The following is a 23,683-nucleotide window of genomic DNA, read 5'->3' on the forward strand; positions in this document are numbered from 1 at the left end:
TACCCATTTTTAATTTGACTTGTTGTCTTTAAAAAAAAGGATTTGTAAATTTGAATACTAATCCTTTGTTAGTTATACATATTTAAAACAGCTCCCACTCTGTGGTTTGTATTTACCCTCCCTGAATGGTGCCCTTAGAGGAACATAAGTTCTTAATTTTAATATATTCCAGTTTATCAGCCAATTCCATTACATTTATGATTTTATATCCTGTTTCAGAATTCTTTGTTTATCCCAAGATCATGAATATGTTCTCTATGTTATCACAGAGAAACTTTTTAAAATGCATTTTCTATCACATTAAGATGCACAGTCCACCTGGAATTAATTATTTGAGTATGGTGTGACACCATAATATAATTTTGCCACTTGATCAGAACATTTTATTGAAAAGATCTTCCTCTTTCCACTGCTTTACTATTCCCCTTGTCATAAATCAAGTATTCATATGTGCTTGGGTTTCTATCTGAATTTTATTTTGCTCCACTGTTTTGACCATTCTTGTGCCAATAATACCATGATGTTTTAATTACTATAGCTATGTAACTCTTAATATCCAGTAGTATATAAGATTCAAACTTGTTCTTCCTCCTCAAGATTGCCTTTGTTACTGGGAGGCTTTTACATTTATGTATCAATTTTAAAAATTAACTTGGTAATATCCAAAATATGCTACTAGACCTTGATTAAGATTGTACTGAATCTATAGAGCAATTTGGGGAGAAATCATCTGGTATATTTATCTCTTTATTTAGATCTTATTATTTAATTTCTCTTAATGTTTTGTAGTTTGTTTAAATTACGAATTGTAACTTATTATTTATATATTATTTTGTATTTTCTACGTACACAATCATATCATGCATGAATAACAGTAATTTCTTCCTTTCCATTTCTTAATTATTTATTCCTTTTTCTTGCCTTATTGCAAATGCTAGGTCTACCAATATAATGCGGAATAGTGGTAATATAATAGTGATATACAATGGTTATCTCCAGCATTTCTTCCTCAATCCCAAACCTAGGAAGAAAATTTTTAAAAGTTTATCATTACATATAAAGCTTACTATAAGTCTGTATTGATATTTATCAAATTAAGGAAGTTCTATTTCTAATTTTACCATGATTGTTTTAAGTCTTATATGGATTTTTTAATTTTATCAAATATTTTTCTACATCTATCAATATGATTATCTACCTGATTTCTCTTCTTTTCTATTAATGTACTGAATTATGTTGGTGATTTTCTAAAGTTAAATCAATTGTGCTTTGATGGGGAAGAAAACCTGACGTCATGACATATACCTTTTCAAATATATCTTGCTTGTGCATATTTTGTTTAAGATATCATTATGTATATTCATGAAAAAGATTGAATCCTCTCAGTAATATCCTTGTCAACTATCAAAGTTTGCAGGCCTAATAAAAGCTGAGAAGTATCCCTTCTGCTATGATTCTCTGAGAACGTTTATCTAAGATTAATGTTATTTCTTCCTGAAGTGTTTGGAAGAACTCATCGGTGAAAATCTCTGGACCTGGACTTTTCTTCATAGGAAGATGTAAATTATGAATTTACTGTTTTTAATAGCTATAGAATTCTTTAAATCTTTTTACCTTCTTGTTTTTTCTAGGAATTTGTCCATTTTATCTCAGTCGACAAATTAATTAATAAAAAATGTTTATAATAACCTATAACTATCTTTTTAATGTCTGTTCCCTTGTTTAAACTGGTTATTTGTTTTTCTTTTTCTTTTAATTATTTTCTTTTAGGGGTTATCAATTCTATCAGCAAGGAAACAAATTATGGTTTTGCTGATTATTTTCTTTTGAATGTTTATTTTCTATTTCATTAATTTCTTCCCTTATCTTTATTATTTCCTTCCTTCTACTTTCTTTGGATTTAATTTGTTGGTCTTTTGCACCCTTTTTGACAGATATTCAACCATTGATTTTTGGTTTTTCTTGTTTTATAGTATCTGTATTTAAGTCTCTAACTTTCCTGTCTTCTCCACTTTATCAACATCCCATGTTTTGTTTTCTTAGAGAGAAGTTTAGGGGGTGCTTTTCATGGTGGAAATGTTCTCAGAGCTTTACTTCCCAAGGCCCCACATCCCCTGAGGCTCTACTCCAGAGTTCCACTAGTCTTCTCTGTTCCCTCCCCCACATTAATAGGAGAATGTCTTCATGCAAATCTGTTTTCTGGATATAACTGGCCCAGTCTTTTCCTGTCTAAGATTTTCAAAGTTAGTAGGAGAAACATCTGATGAACAAAGGAGGGAAAGGTGGGTATCTCATACATTATCATTCAATTTAAAACATTTTTCTATTCTCAAACTCATTTTTAAAAACTTTGACTATGGATTATTTAGAAAAGTACCCAGGGCCACGTTTCTGGGTATCTTTAAATTTCTAGCTTAATTCTGCTATGCTCAGAAAGCATTCTCTGGGTAATTTTAATTCTTTCAAATTTGTTGAGTCATGCTTTATAGTGCAGTAAATAGTAATCATTCTATGTGCATTTGAAAAGAAAGTATGTTCTTTGGCTTTGAGGTACAGTAGTCTATATATGATGGTTGTTAATATTCAAATCTATATCTTACTGACTTTTTCTTTGGTCTTCTATCAATTATTATAAGAGATATATTAAAATCTCTGACTATGATTGTGTATTAATCTATTTCTCACAGTTCTGATAATTTTTGCTTTAGTTTTGATACTCTGTTATTAAATTAAAATTAGAATTATAAATTTCAGATAAAGGGAAGCTTTTATTATTACAAAATGTCCCTTTTATTTCTAGTAATGTTTTTTGCCTTAAAGTCTACTTTAGGTTTGTGGGTAAAATTGCAGTATTTCCAGAATCTCTTGCCTGGCTTTAGTGCATCTCCATACAATAGGTGTTTCCAAAGGGTGGAGAGAAGTAGTCCATCTCCATATCAATAGGTAATTACAAGGGCAAGCAAGTCTGGACTGGAGAGGTTGGGTGGGGGCCTTTTCTTCTGCAGCCTGGACGCAAGAGACATGGGGGAGCAGAAGTGGACTGCTTATAAGAAATAAATGGTTTCTCCCACTTTATTTCTCCCTTTGAATGATTTCAGTTTCAAAGGTATTTTGCCCCAGGATTTTCCCCCGAGAGTTACAAGGTTGGTGTTCAGATGGTTTACATTTTTTACTTTCAAACTGTCTGAATTTTTGTAAGCAGTCTGACAATTTTTGTGTTTTAATTTATTAATTTATCTACCAATGTAGTCTACTTACATTTTGTGTGATTACTTAAAAGTCAGTTGATTTCTATTTCTCACAAAAATATTCCTTTTTACCCCCATTCTTGATTACTTTTGCATTTATCAACAATGTGGTAATATTAGTTTTCCTCTATGAACTTTCAAGAAATAATTTTCTGTATAAACTTACTGAATTCCTAATTATAATATCAGCAAGAAAGAAACTACTGAGGACCAGCAGGAGTTGTTAAGGAGCAATTACTTGGAAATTTCTTTGAAAACATACCCATCAGTTCACATAGTTACCATGTGTGTATGTGTGTGTGTTAAGAACTACTCTCTAAGCAAATTTCAAGTATACAATACATTATTATTAACTATAGTTACCATGCTGTGCATTAAGTCTCCAGAATATATTCATTTCATAACTGAAAGCTTGTACTTTTTGACAGTATTTCCCCCAAACCGCCTTTGGTAACTCTCACCTTCTTACTCTCTATTTTTATGAGTTTGACTTTTTTTTCTTTTCTATATTTCTTAGATTCCATATATAAGTGAGATCATGCAGTATTTATCTTTCTGTGTATGGCTTATTTCACTTGCATAATATTCATTGGGTTCATTCATGTTGTTGCAAATGCAGGATTTCCCTCTTTTTTAAGGCTGAATAATATTCCCTTGCATTGAATAACACACTATACTTTCTTTATCCATTCATCTGTCAATGGACACTTAGTCTGTTTCCACATCTTGGCCATTGTGAATAATGCTGCTATGAACATGGGAATGTAGATACCTCTTCCAGATAGTGATTTCATTGCCTTTGGAAATATACCCAGAAGTAGGATTGCTAGATCATATGGTAATTCTATTTTTAATTTTCTGAGGAACTTCCATGCTTATACTGTTTTCCATAATGACTGTACCAATTTTTAGTCCCACCAACAGTGTATAAGGGTTTTCTTTTGTCCACATCCTTGCTAAACTTGCTATCTTTTTTTTTTACTTTTAATAATAGCCATTATGTTGTATGATAGTATGTATCTCATTGTGGTTTTGATTTGCATTTCTCTGATGATTAGTATTTTGAGCATCTTTTCATATACCTGTAGCCATTTGTATGACTCCCTTGGAAATATATCTGTTCTGTTCAGGTCCTTTGGCCATTTCTTAATTAGGCTATTTGGATTTTTTTTTACTACTGAGCTGTTTATGTTTTTATATATATAGACATTAACCTCTTATCAGATACATGATTTGCAAATATTTTCTCCTATTCTTCAGGTTGCCTTTTTGTTTTATTGACAGTTTCCTTTGCTGTGCAGCAATGTTTTAGTTTGATGTAATTTAGTTTGCTTTTGCTGCCTCTGCTTTAGATGTCAAACCCAAAAAATCATTACCAAGACCAATGTCAAGGACCTTTTCCCATCTGCTTTCTTCTAGAAGTTTCATGGTTTTAGGTCTTACACTTAAGTTTTTAATCTACCTTGAGTTGACTTTTGTATATGCTGTAAGATAAGGGCCCAATTTCATTCTTTTGCATGTGGCTATCCAGTTTTCCTAGCACCATCTATTGAAGAGGCAATCCTTTCCTAATTGTGTCTTCTTGCTACCTTTGTCAAAAATTAATTGACTATATATGTGTGAGACTTTATTTCTTGGCTCTCTATTTGGTTCCACTGATCCATGTTTGTCACAAGACAAGACGAAAGGCAGTCCCAGTGACAGAAAGGCACATCATTGTGGAGTCAGTGCAGACTGGCTCTGAGAAACCATGCTAGCAACTCTCTCTGGTGTTCTCGCCTTAAAGAAAATAGGAGATTAGGTGTACAAACAGTCATAGCAATAGAGGACTTCTACTCAGGCTGCAACAGGGTATCTTAATGCCCCCACCAAAGTGGTTTTATAGAAGGTCAAACCGGGAACCAAGATTTTCATCTTCGTTGGTCAGTCTTTCTCCCTTCTCCCCTTCAACACATGAGGGAGATTTGAGGGATGGGTGGGGATGGGGAGCAGAGAAAGGACAGGATAAACAGAATGGAGCAAAAATACATCCCTTCTTCCCACCCTCCCTCTCTTCCTCCTGTTCTCCCTTCCTTCCTTTAGTCATTCCCTTCCTTCCTCAACTAAAAAATCAGTTATTCAAGACAAAGATGATATTGTATATTTCTTATCAAAACAACATGAGATCTTTTTCATTAATTATTACCTCTTCTTAAAAATCATTGAACCCCTATGGGCAAGAATAATAATCATCAGTTCCAAGGCAAAGTCTTGGGCCCTCTTATTTGACCATCCAGTTGTACATGCAAGATAAAAATGATTCTCCCCATTTTACAGAGGAGGAAATGGCAATCTGGGAAAGTAAAGCAGCCTACCCCATATTTGAAACCTAGAGCTGCCTGAATGCAAAGGGATCTTGTCTTAGACATTTCTGCATACTCCATAGCACTTAGCACAGGAGTGCTCCATACAGGGATAAAGGCTTCATAAAACCCTACTCTCGTGAAATCTTCCCAATTTCATAAGTAGGTTTGCTGAGTGATGGCTACTGCTTAAGGTGTAGGTCTGAATAGGAAGGTGCAATGGACGAGAGAGGGTCAGAGTGAGAGAAACCCAGGGATCCTATCTTCCTAATCTCTAGGAATCATAATAGCTATTGAATCATAAGGGTTGTGGAGCCTGAGCCTGCATCAGCTCATCTCCCCTCCGAGCAGTCCATTTTGAAAGGAGCGGCTATCTCCATTTTACAAACAGGAGCCAAGACCCAGGGACTTTCACTAACTTGCTGAAGTCACACAGTCAGTATCAGAGGCCAACTTAAGCCCAAGAGTTTGGGCCAGGACTTAATCTCTTACCCCAAGGTTAACACTTACGTCACATGTAACCATGCACCAAGTACAGGCTGCAGCCCCTCACGGGCACGACCTGACTCAATGCTGAAACAGCCCTAACAAATCAGTACTGCTTCAACCATTTTACAGTTGAAAATGAAGGCTCAAGAAGGTGAACTGAGGAGCCGAAGGTCCCGAGTCAGCAAGTGGCAGAACCGAGATTTGAAAGAGGTCTGTCATCTGAATGTGACGTTTAAACCACTTGAATACCCTACCTCCCTGCGTGCAGAGATTACTCTGGAGTTGGATGTTGCCCAAGTGCCTGAGACCTGGTTAATTTGCAAGGAACCAGAGATCATGACATTTTCCTTGAAATAATTGTTTGTTTTTTCGGATCCTGGTGTGGAGTCCTAGGGTCTGACTGCGCCCTGGCGGTTCGGGAAGAAGGCCACTTGCTCAGCTTCGCACAGCATGGTTTGCATGACTACCCCCATTTAGGACATATCATTGTCCCTTCATTTAAGCCTGAAGGCAGCTTAGGGTTAGTGGAAAGTACATAGGATTTAGAGTCAGTCACTTGAAATTAAGAACAAAGCCACATTTCTTTAAGTCACTGCTGTAGAGCACAGTAGATGAAGTCTTGAATTACAGAACGAGAGAGCAGATCCCCCTCACAATTCACCCCACTGCCACGTTGCCTCTCTGTGACTCAATTTCTTCATCTTAAAAAGGAAATGATAGTATTAGTGTGCTTGTCTCCTGGTTGTGAAAATGTAGGGAAATCATGTGTGCAAAGCTCTTGGAACAATCCTGACCCAGGGCAAGTGCTGCGCTGATTTCCCCTCCAGTCTTTGGATGGTACCTGGAAACTAGTACCAGCTAATATGCATTTCTGAAATGCAGGAATTAGCTAGAGCCTATTTCCTTCTTCACAAAAAAGCAGCTATGACTACCTACCTCTTGCAACTGGTTTTTGAGGATTGCCTCAATTCACAGATATAAAAGCACCTGGGACCTTACCTGGCATAGTGGGTACCCAAGAAGCGTTATTACCCATTTATGATTCAAGGCTCACCTGACTTTTCAGCAGAATGTAGCCTCAGGAAGCCTGCCTGGCATAACAATGTAGGTCAAAATGCTGTGTAAGCAGTGAAATACCACCACCCACCCCTGCCTCCATCAGGAGCACGTCCCCTCCCTGTGCTTCCTCAGCCTCCAGCCACTCTGTCCCTCCCTTTCCGGTTGGAGGCTGCCTCCTACTCCCCTCTGCCTCCTGGCTTCGCCCATCCCTGTTATTTCCTAGCTGTCCCAGCATCCCACTCCTTCCCTGGGTAGATCCTGTCCCCACGGACATCTCTGCCCTCCAGACCCAAGGCAGCCTCCTGCTCCTCTCCCTTGCCCTCTGAGAGGCTGGCAGGAAACCCTTCCCTCCTCCCTCCACCCTTTTCCCTTCAGTAACACCCTGTGCACATGGGAATCATTTCTCTTGGCAGCAGGTGTCCGGCTGTCAAAGAGACAAATCAGTGTTAGCCAGAAGGAGGCAGGAAGGGAGGCAGAGAAATGAGACCCAAATGGAAAAGGCCCCCATCCAGGAACTCCAAGCAATGTAGGTGTGCATAGAATTCACTGAACCCAGAAGTCAGAGATCTTTATCTGAGGATCCAGACTCCCCCAGACACCCACTCTTTACTCAAACAAGTACCAACAACCCCTCTCAAAGCACAAGCAGGGTGCAAGAAGGTGCTAAAGGAGAGAGTAAGGGAAGATGCCAAAATGAAAGGTCACTTGCTCTGCAGACTCATTTCTAACTACTTTTGCATTTGCATTCAGTGCTTTCAAAGTATAACATAGGACTGTCACAAAGATCAGATTAGTCAAAAACTAGGGACTGGAACAGTGCCTGGCACATGGTAAACACAATGTAGGTATTTGTTAATTATAGTTTATTATAAGTAATGATAAGAATGCATCAAAATTTCCAGGAACAGAGAGCATAGATTTTTGGGATGAGAGACCTTGCTCAAATTCCACCCTGGCTACTTCCTGGTTGAGTGATGTTTTTGAGCCTCAGCTCTCTAATCCATTAAATTATAGCGATATATTTTCTTTGCTGCTGCAATCAGAATTCTATCTCCCAGAATCCATATGTTGAAGCCCTAACCCCCAATATGACTGTATTTGCAGCTGAGCCTTTGAGGAGTTTAGGCTCCATGAGGTCATAAGGCAGATCCCTGATCAGACAGGATGTACTGGTGGCCTTATAATAAGATGGAGAGAGATGACACCAAGAAAAGGCCATGCCAGGGCATAGCAAAAGGGTGGCAGTCTGCAAGCCAGGACGAAGGCCTTCATAGGTCCCAACCATACTGGCATGCTGATCTCCAGAACGGTGAGAAAACAAACGTCTGTTGTTTAAGCCATCCAGCCTATGATATTTTGCTATGGCCGCGAAGCAGACTAACACACTTGCCTTGTCTTGAATGGCAACCGGGAGGTCTATCTTCTCTCTCTATTTCTAAGTGGAGGAAATAAAACGAGAGATGAGAACGGGTGACATAATCTGCTATGGTGATAATCCTTCCCAGAACTCAGAGTTTGCAAGAGCCCATAGCAGCTTCCAGGGCACCAGCCATCTTTAGCTAGCCAAGGAGGTGAGCAGAAAAAGAGGGTAGGCTGTCAGAGAGATGGGTCAAATAGGGACAGTGGGTATGAAGTGTTGCCTCAGTTTCTGAAAAGAACTCCAGCTTTGGAGTCAGAGGATCTGGTTCAAACCCAGCCCTGCTGTTTACTAGTTATGTGTCTTTGGGCAAATTATTTCATCTTCTTGAGAATCTACATTTTGGGGGAAATCAAATGAGGAAGCACATATAAGCCTGGAGAATTAGCCAAGACCCTTCTGTTTCAAAGGGACAGAAATAAACTCAAACAAGATTAAAGAAAAGAAGGGGCTGCATGGGCACAAGGCGTAGTCAGATCTCCCAGGCGGCAGGCTCTCTCCACCCCCTGGAATGCTGTTTCCTCTTGACTCTAACTTAAGTCTTTCTCCCCTCCTTCCTTGAGTTCATTTTCCTTCACCCCTTTTTTCCACGTCAGTCTTCAGTTGTTGCCTTCATTGAATTTATTCAATTTCCTTTTGCCTAAGCTCTGTTTACTTTGAAAACTCATGTTTTCATTTCACGATTCTTCCGCAGCTCCCCGCCTCCCACCATACATTTGGTTCCATGGAAAAGACAAACCACGGAAATAAAAACCTCATAAAACCTTGACCAGGACTTTGACAGAGTGACTTAGAAGTTCTGAACCCTAATCTCCAGTCATTTCCAAAGTTTATTCTTCCAGAAGGTCAAGCTACATATAATGGATGTGTATTTTGAATCCAAATTCCTGAGGGAACCAGTGACTAACATTTAAACATCATCTTCTTGAGAAGTTTCTAGAAGGACAATCAGATCTGAGCTAAAAGATATGACGTTCCACTTCCCACCCCAGATTCCGCTCTGGAAACTTGACTTCAGTCTCCCTGTTGAGTTTCTCTCACTTCTCTCCCTTCCTATTCTATGCCTGATGTGATCCAGACCCCAAACATACACTCATGCAAAAGACCCTGGGTCTCTAGCTACACAGAGCTATTGTGAGTTCTGGAAACATACCGTGCACTCTCATCTCCTTCTCCAGCGAAAAACTGATCATCCTTTAATTCCTGGTTCAAGCAAAGGGTATCCAATGCATCTTCCAGGAGATTTGTCACTTTTCTCTCATCTCATGACACGTTGCCTCCACATACCAACCACACTGTGGCCATTTGTTTCAGTGTCTACAGTTTTTCTCTGATTAGGAACCCTTCAAGGTCAGAAACTATCTTGGTCACATAGTTCCCACAGCACCTAGTATGGTTCCTGGCACATAGTAGGTGTTCAGTGAATGTGTGAAAAATGAAAGAGTGGTATATCCAGGAGGTGATTACATGTGAATGAGCCTCATATCTTATCTAAGACCTGCTGGTAGAGCCATCTTATTCCATTTATCTACTGCTACATTATAAAACTCCCTAATACATATTAACTTAAAACAGCAACAATCATTGTCACAGTGGCTGTGAGCAAGGAATTCAGGAAATATGTGGCTAGCAAGTTCTGATGCAGGGTCTCTCACTTGGCTGCAGTCTGACAGTGGTTAAAGCTAGAACAGTGTGGGGTTGGAGCAGATGGGGTTGGGAGGCTGGAGCATGGCGGGGTTCTCTCCATGTGTTCTCTGCTCTGTCTAGTTTGGGCTTCCTCCCAACATGGCACCTCAAGGCAGTTAAACTGCTTGCATGGATACGGGAGCCTTCAACATGAATCACTAGACTTTGACTTGGACAAAGTCCTGGAAGGTCCACTGTACTCTACTGTCCAAAACAGTCCCCAAAACCCGTCCAGTTTGAAGGAGACATAGACCCCACTTTCCATGGGAAAAGTAACAAAAAATTGCAAATGCACTTTAACACTATTATACTTAAGCACAATGTGCATAGAATAAGGACAGCAGTGGAAACACTGTGGAACTGAATCAAGTCTAGAGTTTAGCTGAGAGTAATGCACCAGTGTAAAAAGCTGAATTAAAAAAAAATGTTACATGCTTCCTTCTCCTCACTCTAAGAGCTAGTAGAGAGAGAGTCATGAGTCTTAAAGAAGCTCATGTGCATGTGGTAACTAAGAACCGAATCTAGTAATCCTCTCCAGTCTGGTCAAGCAGTATTAGCCACACCTTCTACAGTCATACTGTCCACAATGTTCTATAATCATCCACTTGAATGCCCATCTCCCTTATTGGATCTTATGCTCCCTGAAGGATTTTTCTTTTTATCCCCAGTGCCCAGCACAGCTTTAAAATAATACAGGAGGTGGGACCAGATAAAAATGCCAGTTTTGTAGCTCAAAACTGTTGAATAGTGGCAACTGATCTACAAGCAAAATTGAATGAAATGAACTTTCCTTATATTGGTCCATGCTTTTCTCAAAAGGAGTAACAGAGTCCAGCATTCCTGAAGGAAGAATTATTTCAGAAAAATGAGTGTTGGCTCACATTTTTCACCGGGAGCTCCACAAAGACCTGGGAATTCCTTACCCACTGGCTTCTTGAGACCTCCCTAACTTCTTGTTTCCAGAGCCAATGCCTTCGCTGGGCTGAGAAAGTCTGCCTTGCTGTAGTAGGCCGACAGCCAGCAGGCGCGGGGCCTCCAGATGCAGACATGAACGTGCAGGGCGGGGTCCACGACAGCACAGCATCCAGGCCCAGCTGGAAGGCAGCCATGGGCGCCGCTGGAGCAGGAGGCTGCAGGAAGTGGAGGATGGAGGAAGTTATCTTGTTGGCAAGTCCCACCCCTCTTCCATTTCCCAGGAGGTCAAGCAGATGTCATCAGATGATTTTTTTCCAGCCCTGAATGGAAGCTCTAATTGGATTCTAACAGGAGACAGTGGGGGTTACATTTTTGCCACTTTCTTTCTTTCTTTCTCTCTTTTGAAACATAAACGTAGGAGCAACGGCGGCTGCCCTGGTACTGAGCTGGGCTGAGCATCACTCCCCAATGGTCACCAGCGGGACCAAGGCAATTGGACAGGCTCGTGTCACATGACTTTGTCCAGGACAGGATTGAGACCCGGCCTCAGACCCATCTGAGGAGAGAAGGTAGGCAGAGGGGCTTGGTAGCCAAGAGTTCTGCCAGCATGATGGCTTCCAACCAGTGGCTGAGTCAGATCCAAACATGTGTTTCCTGTGTCTCTGTTTATGAATGATCCTTCCCTGAACAGAACAGCTGGGGCATTTTGCTCTCCATCCTTTGACTGTGCTGGGCTTTCCAATTTCTTGTTCTCCATAGTTGAACACACAAAGCAATAAAACATAGAGCCATTTTCTGTGGTATTTAGTTAATGATGCAGTATCTGGCAGTCTCTCCTCCTTCACCAAAGCCGTCCTTGGGAAAAGCTCCCATTCAAACTCTAGAAGTTGTTTTTAACAGACGAGTCCCAAGACTTAGACATTTTTGGGGCAATCTGGTTCTTATTTTAACTGAAACTAGTTTATTCCCCTAAAAACAAAAGAATGCCAACAATTCAGCAGTCTTTTGCTCTACTATGTCACCAGCCAGAGTCTTGGTGTGGCTTTGGGAGATGAGAAATAGAGAGAGGTCCTGGTGGTTGTGCAAGGCATCTGTTTTTAATTGGTCTTTCTTTATTCTATGCGACCATGCAGCCAGGAGTTTGCTGAGACCCAGTGCACATCACAACGGAGAGCCTTTGGGGCCAGACGCGATAACAGAGGTGTAAGCCACATTCCAATGAGAACCAGGATGTGGTTGATACACAGCTAGCGGGGGAGATGGCCTTTTTTATTAAAGACCAGGAATGCAATACTGCATCAAGGGCCTACTTGCAAAAGTATCTTCTTGAAAAGCATCCCTAGAGTCTATCCTGCTCAGCAGACTATAGCACCAAGGAGAATTGGAAATACCACACTCAGAGATTAACCTCATGGCCACTTAAAAAAGAACAGGATGCTCCAAAACTCCTGGATTGCATTACAAACCCAAACGGTGTCTGTCCTTTGTTGTTATAGCTCAGTTTTTTGGAGGCTTTTGAAAGTCTTTATTTTTCTAGACAGAAGAATTTTTATTATTTTAGGCCATCTCTAGAGATGACCCATTATGACTCATTTAAGTTAGCCTCATCCTAACTTTCTCCAACATTTTTCCTCCCCTCCTCTTCTCTCCCTTCTCCTCTCATTTCCCTCATTCAGTTGGTCAACATGGAATTATGTAGCATTTAATTATGTGCCTGATTATCTTGGGGCACCGAGGGATATAGCCATGTATCTGTCAGAATGGGCTATGTTATGTTGCAGTAACAAATAATCCTGAGAACTTAATGTCTCAAAACAACAAAGGCTTATTCTCCTCCTGCTTCTTATCCATTGAGGATTGCAAGAAGTTATGCAAAAGCAGGAAAATAAAGAACATGTATTGATTATATCCTCTATACTGACAGAGTATTGCTTCTTCCACACACATTATCTCATTTCATTTTCACAACTGCCCTACAAGATGGGAAACTGAGGCGCAGACACAAATTATAACTTAACTTGAGATCTGTCACATAGTAGATGCTCTGTAAAAATCAGCTGCTCCTATTATCACTGTTAGTAGTATTATTATTGCTGAGGAGGAGAGCTAAGGGGTGTTCCAAAAAAGTAAGGGTATCTGCTCAAGCAGAGAGCCTTCAACTCTTAGGAGGCCAGGACCCCTTTGAGACTCTGATGAATACCACAGACCCATTCTCCAGAAACATTTACATGCACACGAAGTTTTCACAGATCTTCACATTTACAGACACACAAAAGCCCATCCGTGGATTCCAGCATAATAAATACTAATGATGACCATGTAATGCTAACTACATGCCAAGCTCTAAACAGTTCACACAAACTATCATTTAATCCTTAAAGCAACTGTAAGAGGTTGCTGCTATTATTTCCTCCTCTGTAGATAAGGAAAGTAAGACCAAGAAGTTGAATAACTTGCCAAAATTCCCACTCAAGTGTGAGAGTGAGTGACATTGCTGGGATTTGAACCCAACTGGCTCTAGCGGAAGTATACCAACCCACCACACCGCACTGCCTGGAGGGTACTGAGCATCCCTCCTGCATTCAAAGGAGAGACTTGCTCTTTTAAGAGCAGACTATCTGACCAATCAAACAAAAGCATGGGCCACCTAATCCTCTTACCTGGCACCTGCAAACCAAGGCCCTTTCCCAGCATGATGATGAAAGTAAAAACCCTTTGATTCTATGGCCATCCTGACTGAGTAATAACCAGTTCCAGAGATGTTACTGAGGCCCATGAAAATCCTTGGAAATAATGAGCTGCCTCACCCAAGCAGAAACTCTTTCCTCTACCAATCTCCTCATCCCCTCTCCTGAAGGGTGTGCAAACATTCCCGCTCGCCCCAGAGTATCAGTTTATTTACGGCTTAGGCTCTCACCACACTACACCCTCAGGTATGCCACCAGTCCTTCTCCAACAAGCCCCGCGGCAGACAAGAGAGGACCAAGAACTGCGGGAAGGTCCCAACCAGCAGAGACAGGTAGCACGCCCACAATTAATTACACACACTTATTGCGGAGCTGGTAAGCAAATCAATGTCATTGATGATTTATTCCCTAATTTGCTTTGAGTACGCACCTCATAAATCAATAATAGAAAATGGCATTAAAGCATTGGTGTTAACTGTCAGCAGAAGGCAGTGTACCAATTCTTTTAATTAAAAAAATGTGTGTGGTGAATATGTCCATGTGTTATATTAGATATGGTACATTTTAAAATTGCCTTTTCACATCAAAAGAAATGCTAGAAGTTGGGAAGAGGACAAAGAACTGTAAATTCACAGTAAGTGGCGAGAGTGTCGGGGTTCCTGGGTAATGTATGGTAACTTGATATGTAGCCCCATCCAAGGGCATTCTGGGGATGGAGATAATGTCCTCTGGGCCCAGGCCAGGCTGAATGAATCCAGAACAAGAGCCATTGCTGATACTCTATCAGAAAGACATAGACAACAATGAGATGTGGCATTGTATCCTTTTTGGTTCTATCTTTCTGGAGGTATATATGGACTATGGAAATTAAGTGGCTATCCAAAATTAAGATGGTCAAGATAAGCCATGCTTTCCCTCTCCTCCAATATTCTGAGGATTAAATAACATTTTTAGATAAAGAATTAACAAAAATTAATATGAAAAGTCACCCTATTTGCCTGGGTGAAAGAAGAAAAGAAGCCATTACAATACAGCATGAATTTCCATTTCAGTCTTGCCTGAAAATACCAGCTGTTGTTGAAATGGATGGCATATAGAGGAAATACACTTTCACACTTGACCTTAACCAAAAGGCAAGAAGTGATAAGAAATACAATAATGAAAGAGGAACCTGTTACTTGTGTGTAGGCACATTCAGGTCTCCAGGAGAATACAGACTAGCCCATCAGTGCTTTTAGGCTAAAAGTAATCAGGCTTCCAGGAAGGAGAAGCTGTGGGTGAGAGGCATTGTAGCTGACTAGACAGGTGTACAGTCGAGTCAGGTAGACATGGGGTGAAGGCCTGGCTCACCTAAAACCCAGCTATGTGAGCTGGAGAAGAGAACTTTAATCTCCCAGTGTCTCCATTTTTGCATTTGTGAAAAAGGCATATGAATACATACGACTTACAGAATGGCTGTAGCATTACAAGAGATGATGCATGTAAATCAATTAGCACAGTCCCTTGGTCCCTGGCAATGATCAGTTAGTCATCAAAAACAAAACAGAACACAGCAAAACAAACATACAAAAAGCAAAGTTGGGGGCCGGGTAGGGAGAATAGATGCACATTATAAAGCCGCACAGTGAGTAATGAATGGCTGTGCCTGCCTGAAGGTAGAGCAATTTACTGGAGCTGTTGGGTTGAAAGAAGGAAAAAAGAGGCTGGGGGAGAGAATAAAATTCCTGAGTAAAGGGCTGTATGACCTTGGGGTGGCCACTCTCCACCTGGAGTTTCAATGCATAAGCAATAAAATGGAACCTTTGGGCTGGAGGATCTCTGGGTCCCCTCCACCTCTGCAGGTCTAGGAGTGTTAGTCAGAGATCACAGTGGGCTGAGGATTTTTCCTGACTTCCAGGGTATAATAAATTTAATTCTGTCCTTGCATTTAAATCAGTGTTAGGCACCCATTTCTTCAACTAGACTCCTTTCCAAAATCTCATTCCTCAAACTAGGAATAGGCATAGGAATGGTCTAGGAGGCCAGTGGAGACACACTGTTTCTGTGTGGGAATAGTTGCTGGATTTGTTTTTTGCTGCTCAGGGTTGTAGAAATGAGACCCTAATGAATATTCAACAGCTAGCTGCAATTCACTCACAGAGGCCTGCAAGCGCACCTTGTGGTGTTGAAGATGCCAGGGAGAGGCAGGCAGGCAAGAGAAAGATCTGGCCAAGTCCTCTCAAATAACAACTCTGTCTCTATGAACTCCTTTTTCACACCCCTCTCTTGCCTGAATGCCCTTACCCTTGATCTATCTCTCCCTGCAGAAACTCTTCCATAGTTCTTTTAGGTTCTGCAGGAAATGGAACCCCCTCTCCCCCACCCCTGGCCCCAGAAGTCATTTATGCTTCTTTCATTCAGTTAGATGCAGTCTCGACAGCACAGTGTACCTCTCTGCTGGCATTCATTGCATTCTTGTTTGCATTGCAACCTCTGCCCCAGTGCATTCTGTAGGGTCCAGGCTTATTTATCCAGTGCCTGCTCCATGGCAAACCTAGAGCTCATGATATTTCCCTGCAGAGTAGAGTGGCTAAGAACTCTGAAAAGGGACAAACTGGCTCTATCATACATAAATGATGATCTTGAGCAAGTTAACTAATTCCTCATGCAGTTTTATCTGTAAAATGGATATAATAGTACCCCCAATTTGGATCAGATACCCTGTTAATGCTCTCATAGTATATACTTTTTTCCTTTGTGACATATAATCACAAATGTAGTTAATTCATTGGTTAGGCAGTTAACACTTTAACATATACCTTCTCTGTTGGAATACAAGCTCCATATGCATTATTTACTACCTTATTTCAAGTTTCCAGAAGCTAGTTGAATGAGCAAAGGAATGAATGAATGAATGAATGCATGAATATAGGAATGAATGAATTATTTATTTGTCATATTCTCCTACTAGACGATTAGTCCCTTGAGGGAAGATTGCATCTTTCTCATCTTTGCATCCCTTACAGTACCTTACATGGAATAGGTGTTGAACACTAAATAGAATTGAATTGAAGGGCCAGCTCTGTGGAGGGGCAGGTACACCCTTGGGAGCAGTGAGAACTCTCCCCATAAATCCTGTGTCCCTCTGAGGTAGACCAGTTGTCTCCCTGCTGTTTTTACCTTAGCTTCTCCATCTGTGAAAGCAGAGTCATTGGCCCATGACATGCAAACACTACATCACCAGACCTCAGGCTGTTAGCTTTGAACCTGGAGCAAAGCTTCTCTGGTTCCCATGACCTCATCAGACAAAATCACAGGGCAGGGTAGACTGCACCCTGACTTTACCTCACTGGCATGAACACAGCAGACATCAAGGCTTGGACTGTCCTTGCTATTCAGTGAGTTGCAACCTCAGTCATACTCACAGGGTTTTACAAAAGGGATTTGTGTTGATTTAACCTATAGGCCATTGCTTTAAGTAAACCCACCTCAGACCTACTGGATCTGAGAACCTGGATTTAAAGTACATGGATTTTAAAGTTAGGGTTCTTTTAGAAATTTTGGATGTGTCATATCTAAGCATTTGGAAATAAGTTGGTATTTATTTTTCTTTTACATAACTGAATAAAGCACTGAACCTGAAACCTGCAAAAAATCTCAAAAATCATGTATATACAAAGTTATAAATATATGGTGATAGATACATTTTCATTGAAATATGTTCTCTTTACCCAGTCAATGTCAAGCATGGTGCTGTGTGTGCTAAAGAGTACAAATACAAACATAAACATAAACATAAAACACACCCATTCCCAGTGATCTGAGAGATCAGCAGGGGAAATGGTATCATAATAACCCATATCAATTAACATGTCTTTGAAGGCAAGTAACAGAAAATGCTAATTCATACTGGCTTCAATAATTTGGAAATATAGCAGCAAATCCAATGGTGGAATAGGTTTTAGAGTTAATGAGTTTGTGGCTCACAATATCATCAAGAAGCCAGATCCTTTCCATTTCTCTGCTCTGCATCTTCGTGTTACCTTCCTTCTCAGTTTATGAAGTTATTTAATTCCTCTGTGTCAGTTCCAGATATAACATCTAGACATGACAATTTCCAGAGGCAAAAACAAGACTCTCTCTTCTGTTGTCTTCTTTGAAAAAGAAAGGATTCCTTCCCATAAACCACCTCCTCCCATCTCATTGTCCAGACTTGGGTCACATTACCATCCCTACCCCAACCATTGGCAAAGTGGGTCTGAGACCACCATGGTAAGGCCTTATTGCTCAGGCCATGGATGTGGTCAGTGTTCCCAGAAACATGTGAAGGAGGTAGACATCAAAACATAATTGAGGCTCTGTAACTCAGGGAAAAGGGAGGCTAGATGGCAGGAGGGCTATCAGCAGCATCTTCTAGAATATTTAATACTAACTTAGCATTTGATGGTATTCAACTCCTTTTCGTATAGATTGTTGCTTGAATATTAACTCCATGAGCCCAGAGATCTTTTGTATGTTGTATTCTAGGATCTACCAGAAACATCTAGAAAGCACCTCACCCATAGTAAATACTTAAGAAATATTTGTTGAATGAATGAAATATTGACTACAATATTGCACTCTTGTGGAAACAAAAGTTGAGAGTGGTATGTCGATTCTCCAGTCATCTAGCTATATAATGTCAAAAGAAGGAATTGAACTTGTATTTGCTAGACTTTGAATCCAGTATTTATTTGAATCACTGTAGCTTGGCTGCCTTATTTATTAGAGAGGCAAAGCATTCTTGAATTTCCAAGGACATAGGTATTAATTCTTATAAGGAAAGTTAGAAGACTTCATGGAGAAGACATGTATAATTTCTATATGGAGTTCTAAATACACACAATGACCCAGATAATAACAAATAACTCTTTCTAGTTTGGATCAGATCCAAAATTCTAACTTTCCATGCAATAATTACAAGCACGTAATCTGTATATGAGCATAACAAAAACATTTTTTCTCATTTTAAAAAAAATTGTGGCTATTTTCAGCTATCAGATTTAATACAACCTACTGGGTTTTTATCAGCTTCTCCCTTGATACATCAACATTTACCTGAAGTTACAATGTGAGATTGGCTTTATAATCTGAAGTAGTGTGCCTGGACCATCTCATTCTCCAATATATTCATTCAACGGTTATGACTGAGCATGTCATGGACCATGCACTGTTCTCAATGTGGAGAACAGCAGGGAACAGCAGGGGCCACGCACCTGCTTGTACACGATGCCGGGTGGTGGTGGGAGCCATTTGGAATGAAACAGTGGGAAGGAATGGAGTCCCAGGGTGGTGGGTGAAGAAGGGGATGCTTTTTTATATGCAATAGTTAGAGACAGCCTCTCAGCTAAGGTGAGAATTGAGCAGACTTGAAGGAACTGAGGGAGTGAACCCAGCAATCATCAAGGTGAAGAACATTCTAGAATGAGAGAAGAGGAAGCACAAAGTCCCTGCGACAGGGAAATGCTTGGTGTGTCTGAGAAAGAGAGATGAGGTCAGCAAGACCAGAACAGGAGTGAGGGGCTAGAACACTGGCAGGAGGTGAGGTCTGAGGTCCCCAGAGCATGCTGATCAAGGCTCATAGACTTGGCAGGCATGGCCTGTGGCAGGGAGGAAGAGGAGCGTGGCTGCCCCCTCAAACCAGCCTCCCTGAATTCCATCCAGAGGAGAAGGCCCATGCACAAAGGCCACCGTATAATACCTGCATGAATGAAATTACTCTCAGCTCAGCATCTGAGAGAAGCCGTGTGACACGGTGGTTACAAGGCCAGACTGGGGACTCAGAAAGGCCTGTGACAGAATTCAGGTTCTGTCATGTACTTGCCATTACGCACTTTGTCCATGGGCAAATTATGTAATCTCAGTCTGCTTTCTCATCTTAAAATGTTATTATCATACCTACCTCATATTGCTGTGAAGACTAAGCGAATCACGCATGTAATACAATTAAAACAGTGGCTGGTATGCAGTGGATGCTCAATTAGAGCTCACTGGGCAATTACTACCATTATTACTGCTATGACTCACTGGTATTTATTCAGCGTGGCAGACACATTCACTAGGGTTGGCTCTTCCCAAGCCAGGCTAACTGTTCAAGACTGCAAAGCGTCTTCCCAGAAACATAAACCGTTTGCTCTTGTGGAAAAGTCGACGGTGTCCCTGAGCAGCAGTCTGGCAGCTGCACGAGGTGGCTGAGAAGCTGGCATAACTGTGGGAATGAACAGAGGTAGGGAAGGGGAAGGAACAAACACCCGCTCTGACAGCCCTGCGATGCTGCCTGGGACCCCACCCTCTCAGCACCCCAAGAGCAGACTTTTCCCTGCATGTTCTCTGAGGAGCCAAACAGGACTCATCCGGATGGCACACCTGGGCCTGTGGTTTGGGCCAGGATGGAGGCAAAGCAGTGGGGAGCACTGTAGAGCCTGGGGTGAGTGCGGCTGACCTTAGGAAGGGAGAACTAGAGGCAGCCTGACTGCCAAGCCCTCTTGCCTCCCTCCACTGTCTCCTGGCAGGGGTAAAGGGGGCCCATTTGTCTTTCCTAAACTGGGTCCAAGGAGCCTCACCCTAATGGAGAGGGGATGACTGCGTATCTGGAGCAACTGGGACATCAGGCCAAAGGGGAGGGACGATGGGCAGGCGTGAATGATGCAGAAGGGATGCTGAAGGGGTGCAGTTTGGCAACATGTTAGGGTAACATGGAATCAGACGGGCATCTTGTGCTACTTCCTGGTCCCAGGCCCTTTTTTTCTGACTGAAACAAGGAAAAGCAACATGTTTTATTGCTATTGCACTGCTTAGTTCAAAAGCGTATTTCTTGGGCTGTCTGTTATCAGGAACTTACTGTGCCTCCGTGTCAGTCTCCTGGACTCTCCCCCGGCCTCCTGTGCCTGCTACATAAAGCTTCAGCCCTCCCCAGGTCCCGAGCCAATCCTGACCTCTGGTGGTTACCTTTTAATGAATTTTAACAAATATCTGAGACCTGCTGACACAGGCTGGCATGGGGCTAGGCAGCAGGAAGGCTAGGTGCAGGCAACAGCTCCACGTCATGCCTCAGCCTGGTCTCACTCCTCAGAGCTACACTGGCTCCACAGACACATGCCCTCCAGTTCAACGGGCTTCATATTAGGCTCTAAGTTCAACCTCAGCACTACCACTGGCCAGTGGGATGACCTCAGGCAGGGAATGTATTCTCTCAGAAACTGATTTCCCATCCACAAAATGGGGATCGCTCCTGTCCTGCCCATATCAGGAATCCTTGAGACAACAGTCATGGAAGACTTTAAAGAAATTAAACATCACACAAAACCCAGACACCAAGAAGGGCTCAAAACCCCTCAGTGGACATGAATAGCAAATATGGGAGGCTTAAGGCACAATGGGATGCTCCTCACCCCCAAGAGGCATCCATGGTGGGGTTCTAGGAGCCCACAGGTCCTTCTCAGCTTTATTCCAAAGTGTTGATTAAATTTCTTGGCCACACATAAGCGAAGAAAACCAAAGCAAGTAGCCCCAAACACCCACACAACTTCCTTCCTGTCTCTCCTCAAATGACTTGTTTGTACTGGAACCTGGTTTCCTCTTCCTGTCTGGGAAACTCTGTTTACAAAACCTAGCTGGGTAAGGAAAGCAAAAAAGAAAGCTCCTTCTACCAACCAGCCTTGGAATTTCAACGGGATACCCTTAGAACCTGAACCAAAATAGGCTGTGAGTCATCGTTTATGCTTGGGGATCCCAATCCCCATTTATCTTCCCAGGAGATTACGTCCTGTATGATTATCAGTAAGAAGCAAGCAGTAGGGATGCTTCTGCAGGGGAAAAAATAGGGGAAAAGTCATTTTGGGAAAATCCATCCTCAGCACACGTACTTAGAATACCTAAGCTCCCAGGCAGGCCGTTCTCCACCAACTTGTCCCTGCCCAGCATTTTAGTGTCCTCCCCACCATGTCTGCTCATCCAAGTCAGAAATCCCTTCATCACTAACCTTCCATCTCACATCAGCAAATTCCTGGCTGTGTGACCCTAGACACAATCTTGCAAACTTTAGTTTCCTGACCTGTAACATGGCTAATCACGGCAGTGCTAGCCTATGTTGATGGAGCACTTTGTGTTTGCCACATATTAATTCATTTCATCCTCCAAAGAATCCTATGAGGGGGAAGGTATTAGCATCTTCCTATTACAGCAGTGGACACTGAGTCGCATAAAGGCAAGTAATTTGCCCAAGATAATACACAAGGGACAGAGCCAGTACTGAAATCCCGGGCGTCTGGCCCATGGTTTTAACCAATACACTAGAGCCAGCTACCTAATTCTTAAGCCTGCCTTGAGGGTTGAAATAAAAAACTGGACAGTAGTAAGCATTTAATTAATGACTGTTGAACTATTGGACTAAACCATAGGCCAAAACACCTGTTACAGTTGCCTGATTCACAGCAGACTTTTCAGTTAGGTTGGTTCCGCCGCCTTCTGACATCTTCCCAAGCAACCCCCGTCGGCCATCATCTTCCCCTCAGGAAACTCAGAATGTACTGTTTGAAGGTTACTCTTGACAGTTATACTGGCAGTAAATTTTTCCTCAAAATAGAGTCTTCTGAGTAATCGAATCATTGCTGAGGGATCTGCCATGTTCTAGAGGGTACTTTAGTTCAAAGGCACTCAGCCATGGACACAAGCACCATCAGTGCAATGTGGAGTTTCTGTAAGTTTCTAAGAAACCATGATTCTTGGGGAGAAATCAAGGACTCCCAACAGAGTAATAACACCCCTGCCCTTACCCATCATCCTCTCCCCTCACTTCTCACCAAGGGAAGACGAGAGAGCTGTCTAACGATGAGGCTGAAGGAAGGGCATGCTGTTCTGGGGATTCTCTTTTCTGCCTGTGGAAAGAGAGTTGTGGTCCCCTGGAAACCTGGGGAAAGAGAGCTGTGGTTATCCAGCTCTGCCAGTGACTGTGAGGATAAGCACCTAATTCAGGGGGGGTATTGAGCTCCTGCTGTTTCTCTGTATCTAGGCAGAGCCAGTCCAAGTTGTATCAGTCATAAAAATGTATGTTGACCTCTGTGGTAGACATCACTGTTGTTCACCAAGCATTTCCTCTTCTCTCTCTCCTGGACAGAGGCTTGGAGGACCTCGTGTCATCAGCCAGGTCATGTGACTGGTTGTGGCCAATATTTTGGAAATGGAAGTTTTGGGTCAAATATGGGGTAAGGATTTAAAAGCCAGTGCAGACATCTGGTTTCTGGTCTGACATGCAAAGAGCTTAGAAGTCTGTAGTCTGTCCTAACAATAAATAAAAATCTGAACATCCTGACAAATCAACAACTCTTCTTAGACCTTTCAGAGACAGGAACTCCCAGGCAAACTACTGCCCCTGAAATTGGGGAGACAAATGGGTGGAGATGGAGAATAACCATTTGCTGGAGCAGAAACATCCATGGGAAACAGCTGAACCCTAACTGACACATTGATGGAGGCTCAGTGTGGACATCCCTGGGAGAGAAAAACTCCAGGGGAACCCAGTCAGAGCAAGGTCCTCACACTCTGATGAGTTTTATCTCCAGGGATTCTGCCAGGCCCTCCCAATAAATATTGGAGAAAATATTCATGCTTCCAGCAGGGAGAAGATAGAAGAAGCCACTTTGAATATGCAGAGCATTTGGTTCTTCTTAACTAGGTTCACCCTCAGGCAACACCATTTCCCAGCACCTACCCTGCTGTGTTTAGACCAAAGCCTAGTGTACCTGGGCAGGTGAAATCCCAACCGGAGCACCATGTCCTCTGACAGGTCATATTTTGTATCCTTATTTGCAAGCATTATTTGTC

At 41.9% G+C, this 23,683-nt stretch overlaps 1 long non-coding RNA gene across 2 annotated transcripts in view; it reads right to left on the minus strand.

Annotated features, from left to right (window-relative positions):
* LOC118915542 (uncharacterized) overlaps positions 1-23,683 on the minus strand; it is a 57,196-nt gene that overhangs the window by 4,579 nt on the left and 28,934 nt on the right. Inside the window, exon 1 of one of the 2 annotated variants that reach the window (XR_005026108.2) lies at positions 11,165-11,367. The exons of the other annotated variant lie outside the window; for it this stretch is intronic. This is a non-coding gene — a long non-coding RNA (uncharacterized LOC118915542). Of the gene's footprint in view, positions 1-11,164; positions 11,368-23,683 lie in introns of those variants that run through there. 2 annotated transcript variants of the gene reach the window in all.

Source organism: Manis pentadactyla, chromosome 10 (assembly GCF_030020395.1).
Source record: "Manis pentadactyla isolate mManPen7 chromosome 10, mManPen7.hap1, whole genome shotgun sequence".
Lineage (NCBI taxonomy): Eukaryota > Metazoa > Chordata > Mammalia > Pholidota > Manidae > Manis > Manis pentadactyla.